At 42.0% G+C, this 13,499-nt stretch overlaps 1 pseudogene; it reads left to right on the top strand.

Moving 5' to 3' along the window:
• The first annotated feature begins 1,524 nt into the window (after positions 1–1,524).
• LOC102926990 (large ribosomal subunit protein eL43 pseudogene) lies at positions 1,525–1,865 on the top strand (annotated as a pseudogene).
• Positions 1,866–13,499: the final 11,634 nt, after the last annotated feature.

The raw sequence follows: 13,499 nt of genomic DNA, 5'->3' as shown, positions 1-13,499 counted from the left end.
GACTTCCTTTGATGGTAAACCATGATGTAGAAGTGTAAGCCGAATCAACCCTTTTCCCCATTAAGGTTTTGGTCATGATGTTTCATCACAGCAACAGTGACCTTAACTAAGACAAGGTATAAATCAGTTTTTCAACCTTGACACTACTGGTACAAATAATTCCTCGCTGGGAATTGAGGGTGAGGAGCTGTCCTTTGCATTGTGGACTGTTCAGCAGCATCCCTGGTCTTAATTCACTAGATGTGAATAACAAACAGTTTACAGGAATCGGGGGGACTTGTGGGCTGCTGGCGATACTTCAGTTCCTGCATCCGGTCATGGCTGCAGGAAGTGCTACTTCTGTGAAAATCCTGCCGTTTCTGCACTTTATGTTTGTACATTGTGCTTCGATTCAATGTGTATTGAAACGGAAGAAGGATAACAGCCGTGAGCCGCCGGCCTCACACAGGAATAAAGACTGAGCCAAGAGAAGGGAAAGCGGGCAGCGTTGGTGCGGTGGTTGGATACCGTGTGCTGTGAGAATTCCAGATAGGAAATCCAAACAGGATGTGAACAAATCTACAAGGAGGTCATGGTCACCTAAGCAATCCTGAGTTCCAGGATTTGCATGTTAGTCTCCAGATTCAAAAAAAGAAAAAAAAAAAAAAAAAGCAAGCCGCTCAGACAAACGTTACTGTGGTGACTCATAAGGGAGCAGGGCTGTGGACCACAGGCTGATGGGAAACTCCTGCTCACAGCAAAACTACAGAGCAGTGAAGCCAGCGGGTTACTCAGGCCTTCTCATCCAGCAGCGCATGCTCAGTCTAGGACTGATATCAGAATGTCCTCTTCCCAAAAATTACTCATGTGAGGGAAGGCGGGCAAGACGGCGGGGTGGGAAAGCACTCATTGCCAAACGTGACGGCCTGGGTTAGAACCCTGGGACCAGAGCAGAGTACTGATAGTAGAAAGCTGTCCTCTCCTCCATACACGAATTTCAACATCCCCACCCCACCACACCCACAAATAAATAAATGATAAACAAATAATAAAAAGCATTTTTAAAACTTACTCATTGGTGCTTTCTTTCTACACCAAACACGGAAAGTTTATCTCTGTTCTAAACTAGTCAATGTAACAAATAAATATGTCTGTTGCTATGTAATATATATAGAACTTGATAGTAAGTGTAGACTATTTAAGACACAGCCTAGGGTCCTGGAGAGATGGCTCAGTGGTTATAGCACTCACTGATCTCCCAGAAGATGCGGGTTCAATTCCCAGCACCCATATGGTAGCTCACAACCACCAGTAACTCCAGTTCCAGGGAATCCAATGTCCTCTTCTGACCTCTGTGGACGCCAGACACAGGCATGGTAGACATATATGCATATAAAAATAGGTACAATCTAGGCCCTGGGATGATTTTTATGCTTTGGATAGTTTATTAGTATATTTCCCATGTTGGTGTTGTGGCTGAAATGATTTTACTCTATGGATTCTTCCCCAGAGCATTGTTTGTTTTGATTAAAATGATTCTCTGGCTCTCCGGCGTGGGCTTCGGTTCCGGCGACATGGCTGAACACACCAAGAAGGTCCGGATCGTCGGAAAATACAGGACCCGCTATGGTGCCTCCCTCCGGAAAATGGTGAGGAAGATTGAAATCAGCCAGCACCCCAAGTACACCTGCTCCTTCTGTGGCAAGACCAAGATGAAGAGACGAGCCATTGGCATCTGGCACTGTGGTCCCTGCATGAAAAGAGTGGCTGTTGGAGCCTGGACCTACAACACGACTTCTGCCGTCACAGTGAAGTCCGCCATCAGAAGACTGAAGGAACGGAAAGACCAGTGGAAGCAAACCCTTAGAGACCTGCCTGTGCTCTAATAAATGGGTTAATTTACATAAAAAGATTCTCTGTTAAAACATATCCTTGGTACCGTCTTCCATCTTTAATGATCTACACACCTAAAGGCAGTGGTACACAAATACAGTGTGCCTGACACACAGACAAGTGTGTGTGTGTGCATGTATACTGATTCCCCCGGTATATTTTTATTCTTGTTCTTAGCCAAAGGGCTAAGAAATGATGACCCCTAGTCTATATTTTATTGTATTTTTTGAGACAAGGTCACTATACATAACCCTGGCTGGCCTGGAACTCACTATGTAAACTAGGTTGTCCATATGCACCTTCATGCCTGTCTTTAACTTTTTAAAAATATTTCTTGTTCATATGTATGTATGTGTGTATGCCATGTGTGTGCAGCTGCCCAAAGAGTCCAGAAAAAGAATGCCGGATTCCCTGAGCTGGAGTTATAGAGTGAACAGCTGTCTGAATTGGTTACTGGAAGCTGAATTCAGAACCTCTGGAAGAGTGATACACGCACCTAACCACTAACCATCATCTCTTCAGCCCCAGATCCCTGATATGTTTTTATTTAATTTGATTTTTTAAAGGTTTATTTTTCTGGGTGGGAAAGTAGGGCGCACCTTTAATCCCAGAACTCAGGAGGCAGAGGCAGGCAGATCTCTGTGAGTTCAAGGCCAGCCTGGTCTACAGAGTGAGATCCAGGAAAGGCACAAAGCTACACAGAGAAACCTGTCTCAAAAAACAAAGAGAAAAAAAAAGATGATGTCTTCAACTCATCCTTGAGGCCCAAAGTATAGCCCAGTGATGGTTAATCTTGATTGATAACTTGACTGGATGGAGAGACACCTAGAAGATTAATAAAGTGCATCCCTGGGCATGTCTGTAAGGTGTTCCCAGAGAAGAGCAGCTAAGGAAGCATCTTAGTTACTGTTCCGTCGCTGTGAAGAGACAACATGACCAAGCCAATTTATAAAAGAAGCATTGGCCTGGGTGTTTGCTTGGAGTTCATAGGGTGAGTCCATGACCATCATGGTGGGGGCAGACAGGCAGGCACAGTGCTGGAGCAGTAGCTGAGAGCTCACATCTGATCCACAAGCAGAAGTGGGAGAGAGAGGGACCCAGAAAGAGAGACGGACAGACTGGGCCTGGTGTTGACTTTTGAAAGCCCACCCCAGTGACACACCTCCTCCAACAGGCCCACACCTTCCTAAATCGTCCACCAACCAGGAACCAAACATTCAAATACATGAACCTAGAGGGGCTATTCTCATTCAAACCACCACAGGACAAAAACCCACCCAGAATGTGGAAGGCACCAGCCCATAGTCGAAGGACCTAGACGGAATCAATGCAGGGGAAAGATGAAGACATTTGCTCTACCTTACAGCTTTGTTCTCCCCCATGTCTACCAGGTACTTCTCACCATAATGGACTGAAACTTCTGAAATGCAGAGCCGAAATGAATCCTCCTTGCCTTAATTTTTTTCCTCAGATACTTGCCACAGCACAGGAAACCACTGACATGGTGCTGCCCAGGACCGACTAGCACACTATCTCTACAATTTAGTCTTGCTCCTAAGTATTTCTCATACAGTAGATTAAGCTCATATCATTTGCCAGCTACAATCCAATGGTAATAACACAGTGTACACTGTCTTTTGAAGGATTCTGAGGTGTATGCAACAGGAACATTCTGGAATCAATTACCGATGCTTGCTCTATGTGGGAAGGTATGAAGATGATGCATCTCCAACCCTGCATCTGACCCCACTTCCAACTCCAAAAAGCTGCTGTCTTGCTTGTTTTGAGACAGGGTCTCACTGCGTAGTATAGGGTGGCCTGGGACGTGCTATGTAGTCTAGGTTGGCCTTCAAGTCACAGCAATTCCTCAGCCTCAGTATCTCATGTGCTGAGATTACAGGCCTGAGCTATCATGTTCAGCAAAAAGCCAACATCTTTATTGCTTCCCATGGCTCCTGAAAACTGTTCCCTTGACATTGTCTCAAACTACCTGTACTGCCTAGGCCGCTGCATTTCCCAGGTCTGGACAGTGCCTTCCATTCTCTCCAGAACAAGAGGGGTCTTCTCTGCTAGTTAAAAAATAAGTAAATAAATAAAAACAGACTGTGCCCAGATTGCGGGTTTGGGCCCCTTCAGCTCAGAGCCCTCCACCTGATGTTTATCTTCGGTTCGCAGCCAGACCAACAATATTCCAGTCTGGATTTGTTTTGATTGAAATTCAACACCATCACGTCTTTACAAGCCATGTCTGTCATACACAGATCATTTCTGGTTTTCAGACCTTTAGTTTCACCACTGAAGATTCCCAGCTAATGGGATTCTTCTTCTCCATCTCCTCTTTCTCCTCCTCCTCTTCCTCCTTTAATGGGTTCTCTTTAATTACTTTTTCATCCTCATACAAGTTCCCTGCCCACCACTCCTGCTTCTTTATTGGGTGCAATACCCAGGTGAGCTATTGGACGAAGGCTCCTGGGTGAATCATACTTTTCTTGTCCTATTTTGGTTGGTTTCAGAGATCACCGTTGGACAGAGGACTTGGATTTAGATTTAAAAGCAATCATGTTAGACAATAATGCTGAGAGAGCCTTTCACTTCTCACCCTTTACAAGCACCAGTTAAGGAATGCTCCGGGTGTTTATTAAGCATACATATTCCTTAATCCCTTCTCAGACACACTGATTGCAAATTTATAAACAAACCCTTTAGATCAGTGGTTCTCAACCTTCCCAACGCTGTGATTCTTTAATACAGTTCTTCATGTTGTGGTGACCCCCCCTTCCCAACCATAAAACTATTTCATTGCTACTTCATAACTGTAATTTTGCTACTGTTATGAATTGTAATGTAAATATTTTGGAGGCAGAAGTTTGTTGAGGGTCATGACCCACAGGTTGAGAATCACCGGTCTACAAATTTTGTAAGGGGTTTATCAGCCTTGACTACAAGGTCTTTTCAGGAAGTAAGTGCAAGAAATGAAGATGCTGCTTTCCCCTGTAGCTAGAGTTTTTCTGGTCCTGCCTGGCCCACAGTCAGGATAAATCATTCTCACCCGCCAATCCCGCAGCCACTCAGACCCAACCAAGTAAACACACAGAGACTTATATTGCTTATAAACTGTATGGCCATGGCAGGCTTCTTGTTAACTGTTCTTTATAAATCTATACCTTGCCACATGGCTCGTGGCTTATCAGTATCTTACATCTTCTCATGGCAGCGACTCTCTGACTCAGCCTTCCCTTTCCCAGAATAATTTTTTTCTTTGTCCCACCTATACTTCCTGCCTGGCTATTGGCCAATCAGTATTTTATTTATTAACCAATCAGAGCAACACATTTAACATACAGAACATCCCACAGCACTTCCCCTTCTGTTTAGTTAAAGGAGACTGGTGCCGTAGGCGCGTGCCAGCTGGGAGAAAAGGATGCCATTAGAAGAGTAGTCCTGGATCATGGGCAGAGTGGGGAATTGAGTGAGTTGTGGTGCCTGGATCAATACACATGTCCACAGGAAGGCCAGCGATGAGGTGGAAAATGCAGACTTGTGGAGTTAGCCTAACTCTGAGCCCCAGTCACAGTTTCTATGTTCTGTGACTTTCTGATTCGTGGTCTACAGCTGCGAAGTGGAGATCATAGTCCCCAGCCTAACCTGGAGTATAGAGAGCGTATGAGCAGGAAATGCGCATCAAAACGGTGTCCCGGTACACAGGAGCCGCCAGCAGGTGTTTCTTTTCTTCCTCCTTCCCCCAGCAGATTCTGGGGTTTCTGGGCAGTGTCCATGACAGGAGTGGTATGTAAACAGACCAGATTGCACCATGGTCTCTCATAAAACTTTGTATGGATGTAAAAGTGAGACAAAACAAAGAGTCCAGAGCATACAAACCATTCCCAGAACCTGGGTCTGTTCTGAGGAGGAGCTGTAGAGATACGACGCCTAGCAAGAAACTTCTTCGATGTCTTCAGAGGGCAATTACCACGTTATGCAAACCCATAGCTCCTGGGTTTAGGAAGGGGCTTTAGGGCTGGGAATGGTGGCAAATGCCTGTAATTATAGCATTAAAGAGCCTGAAGTGGGAAGGTTGCAAGTTCAAGGCAAGCCTGGGCTACAAAGCAAGCCTCTGTCTCAAAGATAGAAAAGGACAAAGGTGACTGTAAATGTCATTTGGCGTGACTTCCTGATGGAAAATGTGAAAACTTTAACCAAATACCAAATTACCTCTCCGAGTGTTACAAAGTTAGTGAGCTGCTGAGTTGTTTCCCCAAATTTCATGACAGGATCAAGATAACCACCCTTCTCTGTGCCTCTTCGGGATCCAGGAACCTCTCCATCACAACCATGCATATCCCTACACATACGTGACATTTTCACACAGTTTCAGGAGGCTGGTGGTCCAGGCACAGAATTGAGGAGCCCTGTGAGTTCAGCTGGGCGAGCAAACACACAGAAGGATGAAGCTAAGAGTCCTAGATACAGCCCTACCTAGAAAAGTGGGTGGGTTACATTCTGGAGCTAAAAACAAAAATAGTAGCAACAGGCATGTATTACCTGCCAAACCCTGTGCTAAGTACTCTCCATATGTTACCTTGTATAATGCTTATCAACACCATGCCTGTAATGATTACCTCAACACCATGCCTGTAACATTTACCTCAATACCATGCATGTAATGATTACCTCAACACCATGCCTGTAATGATTACCTCAACACCATGCATGCAATGATTACCTCAACACCATGCATGTAATGATTACCTCAACACCATGTATGTAATGATTACTTCAATACCATGAGTGTAATGACTACCTCAACACCATGCCTGTAATGCTTATATCAACACGATGCATGTGATAATTACCTCAACACCATGCATGTAATACTACCTCAATGCCATAAGTGTAATGCTTATCTCAGCACCATGTGTACAATGCTTACGTCAACATCATGCATGTAACGATTACCTCCGCTCCATGCAGGAGGCACCATTATTCCCATTTCATTAGGCAGGGACCTGAAGCATAGAAAGGTTAATAGCTTGTCATCTGTCAAGTGGAAATAGAGTCAGGCAGAGGCTTGGGTTTCAGGTACAAGAATCCACCATGCCACTTCTTTGTTCAAACATTGTATGGTTTTTTTTAGATCAATCAGAGTAAAAGCTAAAATGCCCCCAGATGGCTAGCATCTCTGGTGTTCTGTCATTCTGGAATGTTCCACACAACCTTAGCTCTAGCCCTTTACCCCCGGGTTCTCTTAGCCCTTCCTTTCTCACCAAGGTCTTCCCTTACAACTCTAGTTACGATTAGAACCCATCTACTCTCTATTCCTCTTCCATGCTTTGTTTTCCTCCCTAACACTTCTGCACCCCATTTTATGTTGTATCGTGTCCATACTCTCCAAATAGAATGCAAAATCAACTGTTAATGTCACATTATTAGTTGGTTCATGCAAGAATCTTCAACAGATATTAGATTTGAAGAAGAATAAGATGTTGATAAGTCCCCTCAAGAAGCTTTATCACAGCCAATGTGATGACATCTGTCCGTAAAATCAGTACTCACTGTAGCTAGAGTTTTCCTGCCTTGACCACAGTCAGGACAAATCTCTGTCACCCGCCAGTCCCACAGCCGCTCAGACCCAACCAAGTAAACACAGAGACTTATATTGCTTACAAACTGTATGGCCGTGGCAGGCTTCTTGCTAACTGTTCTTATAGCTTAAATTAATCCATTTCCATAAATCTATACCATGCCACGTGGCTGGTGGCTTACCAGCATCTTCACATGCTGCTTGTCATGGTGGTGGCTGGCAGTGGCTGGCAGTGTCTCCTCCCACCTTCCTGTTCTCTCAATTCTCCTCTCTGTTAGTCCCACCTATACTTCCTGCCTGGCCACTGGCCCATCAGTGTTTTATTTATTGACCAATCAGAGCAACAGATTTGACATACAGACCATCCCACAGCACTTCCCCTTTTCTTTTTTTTTTAAAGGAAGGTTTTAACTTTTACACATCTCCAAAGTCAGCTTGATATATTTGGGAATTTAGGTGTAGCTTCTCTTACTTGTTCCTGCTAGAGGGAGGGGGATGTATTTTATGGGGACACAAAGAAAATTTCAGGGTTATGGAGTAGTCCATGAGGCTGTATTGTCTGAGCCAGTTGCCTTGAAACGGTTCTGGATGTTGGATCATTTGGGCCTTGGTGTCATCAGAGACCTTTAAGGGGGTCTTGGCTGGTCAAACCTGATGTATCTTAATGTGGAAAAAATCCATAGGCTCAGGCTTTCTGTGAAAAAAAAAGCAGAGCCTCCTTTCCAAAGCAATATATCCTTACATCCAAATTTTGAAGTCAAGGCACCTTTAAAATATATATTTGGCATAACTCAACAGCTTTTGCAATCAAATGTTTTTCTTCAGTTACAAATATCAAAGAGAACATAATCCAGATTCTCTGTGTGGTAGCCATCTTTACGTGGCTTATTTTTTATATTACCTTGAGCCTATTGCTTTAAACTGCAGCATTCTAAGACTGAAACAGTGCTGGTGCTGTGGCTGCTGGCTCTGCCCACTTCGGCTTCCCAACATGGCGGTGGTGTGTTTTCTGCCATCTCTGGGAGCCCTCAAGTCTCAGAAATGGTGGGTCTATGCTTCTATCAAAGCAGCGTGCAGCCCAGAAACCTTTTTGTTTTGTACTAGCAAAGGCCAAATTCACCACACAGCTTAATGTGCCACTTGCAAAGGCCTCATTCCCGCCATACTGCAGGTCGAGCGCACATACCAGGAACCCAACATAGTAGCTCAAACAGGCAGGCTGCCCCTAACTTGAAAGAGACAACTAGGAACTGTTTTTAGCTCTGTTTTAGAATCTTTTTTCTCAGGTTTTAGGTGGAAACTCTTGCCAACACGTTGGGTGCCATTTGTACTTTCCCTTTGTCTCAGGCTTCAGGAAACTCCCAGAGGGGCCTCATGCAGGCCCCCATAGCAAATCCAGTTCAAACCTTTCCTGAAGTCGTAGAGGAAACCCCTACTCAGAGCAATTAAATAACCAATTGCCTACTGGAATAAACCATGCTGGTCGGGATGATGAAACAGAGAGAATAGAAAATTCAGGAGAAAACATAAAGAAATTTTTTTGGCAAACTTCTATTAATGAACAAAGACCAAAATTAATGATAAAAATAAATGGTGTTTAGTTGTCTGGTCTGGTAGACACAGGTGCGGACGTTACCATAATTGCACCAGAATTTTGGCATTCAACCTAGCCTCTTCAAGAGGTAAACGTTCAACTGTTAGGAATTGGGACATTATCTCAGGTGAAACAGAGTGCAAGATGGCTCGAATGTATAGGTCCAGAAGGACAGAGAGGAAAATTAAAACCATATGTGGCTAACATAGCTATGAACCTGTGGGGTCGAGACTTGTTGCAACAATGGAATACTCAGATTAACATCCCTCCAATCTCAGAAACAAATCATAAACTAGCACATGTTTCTGAGAGAAATACTAGAAGATATTATTCTAATGAGTGGTCACCAGCCATCCATATTATACAAGAACAGGGCACAATAACTGATGATCTTCCAAAGACACCAACAGCTCTACCTTTAAAATAGTTAACAGACAAGCCTGTATGGGTACAGCAATGGCCTTTAATGACAGAGAAACTCCAGGCTTTAGAAGAGATGGAAGAAGAACAGTTAAATGCTCAGCATATTGAAGAATCAACCAGCCCTTGGAATTCTCCTGTATTTGTTATTAAAAAGAAATCTGGTAAATGGAGAATGGTAACAGACCTTAGAGCAGTTAACAAAGTAATTCAGCCAATGGGCTCTCTACAATCTGGGATGCCTTTGCCTACTCTGTTATCAAAAGGATGGCCTCTCATAGTTATTGATTTAAAAGACTGTTTCTTTGCAATTCCCTTACAAGAAAAAGACAGAGAAAGATTTGCTTTCACAGTGCCTACTTATAATAATTCTCAACCGGTTAAAAGATTTCAATGGAGGGTCCTCCCACAGGGAATGTTGAATAGCCCAACTCTGTGCCAATATTTTGTACAAATATTGGAAGTGATACGTAAAAAATTTCCTAAATCTATAATTTATCATTATATGGATGATATTTTACTAGCTAACTCAAATGCAGATACTTTAGAAAGAATGTTTGAAGAAGTAAAGAAAATTTTGCCTTGCTGGGGATTACAAATTGCTCCTGGACAGATACAAAGAGGAGATTCTATTAATTATTTAGGATATAAAATAGAGCTACAAAAAATTAGACCCCAAAAAGTGCAAATTAGGAGAGATAGACTACATACTCTTAATGACTTTCAAAGATTATTTGGAGACATTTCTCATCTATGAACTGTTGTTGAGGTAAAAAATGATGAACTGAATAATTTGTTCAAAACCTTAGAAGATGACAAGAACTTAAATAGTCCAAGAGAATTATGGTGGTATTTTATTTGTACTGAAATATGATTTTAATTGTATGTTAATAAATAAAGTTGCCCGGGGGTCAGAGCTATTAGAGCCATAGCAAGAGCATGGCGGTGGTGGTGCACACCTTTAATCCCAGCACTTGGTAGGCAGAGCTAGGTAGATCTCTGTGTGTTCAAGGATACAGCCAACATTGGAGACACACACCTTTAATCTCAATACCATAGAAGACCTGGAGGGCTGTACATACAGGCAGTGATGAGGCAGTAATGTGTTTGGGTTTACAACCAATGAGAAGGCAGAACAAAAAGTCTATATAAAGATGAACAGACAGGAAATAGCTCTCTTTCGGAGAGGTCTCTTGGCTGAAGAGGCTAGCTGCAGGGTAAGGCTCTTAGCTCTGATCTGTTGGCTTTCTTCTTTGCATTGGTTCTGTGTTTCTTATTTAATAAGACAGCTGGTTACATCTACAGAGAATTATCACCTGAAGCTGAGAAAGAATTGGCCTTGGTAGAAAAGAAAGTACCTGAAGGGCATGTGGATTGTATTGATCCAAAGCTGGATTGCATTTTGGTTATTTTACCTTCTAGGCATTCTCCTACAGGAATATTAATGCAGAGGGAAGATGCTATATTTGAATGGATATTTTACCAAATAAACTGAATAAAAAATTAAAAACTTATGTGGAAAAAATCTCTGACTTGATTTGGAAAGGAAAATTGAGACTTCATCAATTAGCAGGAATAGACCCAGCAGAAATTGTTGTACCATTAACTAAGGAGGACATTGAAAAATTATGGACAGAAAGTGAACCTTGGCAAAGAGCTTGCAGTAATTTTTTGGGAGAAATTAACAGCAAATACCCCAAAAGTGATAGAATTGATCGTCTAAAGAGAGCTGATTGGATCTTGCCTCGAATTGTACGGGGAAAAACCCATATCTGGAATTCATACATTTTATACAGATGCCAACAAACAAGGAAAGGCAGGTTACAAATCAGAAAGTTTAAGTAAAGTGGTTCAAAGTCCTTACAATTCACTTCAAAAGTCTGAATTGTATGCTATTCTGTTGGTATTAATGGATTTTTCAGAACCTTTCAACATAGTAACTGACTCTCAGTATGCTGAAAGAGTGGTGTTACATATTGAGACTGCAGAATTTATCCCTGATGCTTCAGAACTAACTTCACTATTTATTCAATTACAAGATACAATCAGGAAAAGGAGTCATCCTTTATATATAACTCACATTCAATCCCATACTGGTCTGCCAGGCCCTCTAGCACAAGGCAATAATGAGATTGATAAATTATTGATAGGAAATGTGCTGGAGGCTTCAGAATTTCATAAAAAACATCATGTCAATAGTAAAGGTTTAAAAAAGGATTTTTCCATAACCTGGCAACAAGCCAAAGAAATAGTAAAGAAATGTCCTACTTGTTCCTTCTACAATCAAATGCCATTACCAGCAGGATGTAATCCAAAGGGTACTCAGAGAAATGAAATCTGGCAGATGGACGTGTTTCACTTTGCAGAATTTGGAAAACTGAAATATGTACACCATACCATTGATATTTATTCAGGATTTCAATGGGCAACTGCTTTGAGCTCTGAAAAAGCTGATTCTATAATCAATCATTTGTTAGAAGTTATGGCCATCATGGGTATACCTGAACAAATTAAATGCTCCAGCATATGTCTGTATTAAAATGAAACAGTTTTTTGTTTATTACAGTATAAAGCATATTACAGGCATACCGCATAATCCTATAGGTCAAGCAGTTATAGAAAGATCAAACAAAACTCTAAAGGATATGCTAAATAAACAGAAAGGGGTAACAAAACCCCCCAGAAATAGACTGCATAATGCTCTATTAACTTTGAATTTTCTCAGTGCCAATGAGAAAGGAACAACTGTTGATGTAACCAACCGTCTTATTAAATAAGAAACACAGAAACAATGTAAAAGAGAAAGCCGAGAAGTCAGAGTTCAGAGCTAAAATCTCACCCTTCCTCCTGCTGTCCCAGCTTCGCGAAAAGAGACCTACTTCCTGTCGGTTCGTTTTTTTAAAGTATGTTGTTCTGCCTTCTCATTGGTTGTAAACCCAAACATATGACTGCCTCGTCACTGTCTGAATGTACAGCCCCCTAGGTCTTAAAGGCATATGTCTCCAATGCTGACTGTATCCCTGAACACACAGAGATCTTATGGGATTAAAGGCGTGTGCCACCACCGCCACACTCTTGCTATGGCTCTAATAGCTCTGACCCTGAACACACAGATATCTATGGGATTAAAGGCGTGTGCCACCACCGCCACACTCTTGCTATGGCTCTAATAGCTCTGACTCCCAGACAACTTTATTTATTAACATACAATCAAAATAATAATTCAGTACAATTAGATTACCACCACATTTCCCCTTTTCTATTTTAATAAAAAGAAAAAAAGCAAAAGGTTATAACTAACAAAAGAAAAACTATATACAAAAGTACAATAACTATATACAATATATACAAGTAATAAATACCTAAACAGGTATTTGACAAATCAGAGAAAACAATTCCATTATCTATCCTATTTTGGTAAATCCAAGATGTATCTAATGCACTTTCTATCCTAATTAATTTTCAACTATAACTAACTAATCTTCAACCATAACTAACTAATCTTCAGCTCCCTCAGAGACCCAAGAAGGGAATAATATTAGCTAACAAAAATAAAAACAGGAAGTGCATGCAAGCAACTTCCAAAAAATTTGTGAGTTGACAGAAACAGCCAGCTGCCTGGGCAGTCACCTGAGGTTTCTCCGCGGTGTTGGGGCATCATCTTCAGCCTATAGGCTTAGTGTATCTGACAGACTCATTTGTGAAGTAGAATGTACACAAGGTCAACAGTTCAACCTCACATTGGGTGAGAGCAGTCCACGTACCAGAAACACCTGAATTCCACTAGTGTCCTGTCATGATTCAGGATTTTAAATTCTGGAAATTGTTGACAGTTTTTTAATTCAGCTGTCCATTCTTCTTGGCTGCGTATATATGGCTTCATCTCAGCATCCCCTTCTTCTCCACATCCCTCTATTAAATGCCAGTCTACTTTTGAGAGGCATGAGCTTTCAGCTGCTGTTCCATTGTACAACAGAATCCATCGGCCCTCTGCCTGTTAAGCTGCCTTCGAAGAAAAGGGCACCGTACCTT

Source organism: Peromyscus maniculatus, chromosome 10 (assembly GCF_049852395.1).
Source record: "Peromyscus maniculatus bairdii isolate BWxNUB_F1_BW_parent chromosome 10, HU_Pman_BW_mat_3.1, whole genome shotgun sequence".
NCBI lineage: Eukaryota > Metazoa > Chordata > Mammalia > Rodentia > Cricetidae > Peromyscus > Peromyscus maniculatus.
This window is presented reverse-complemented; position numbering and strand designations above follow the sequence as displayed.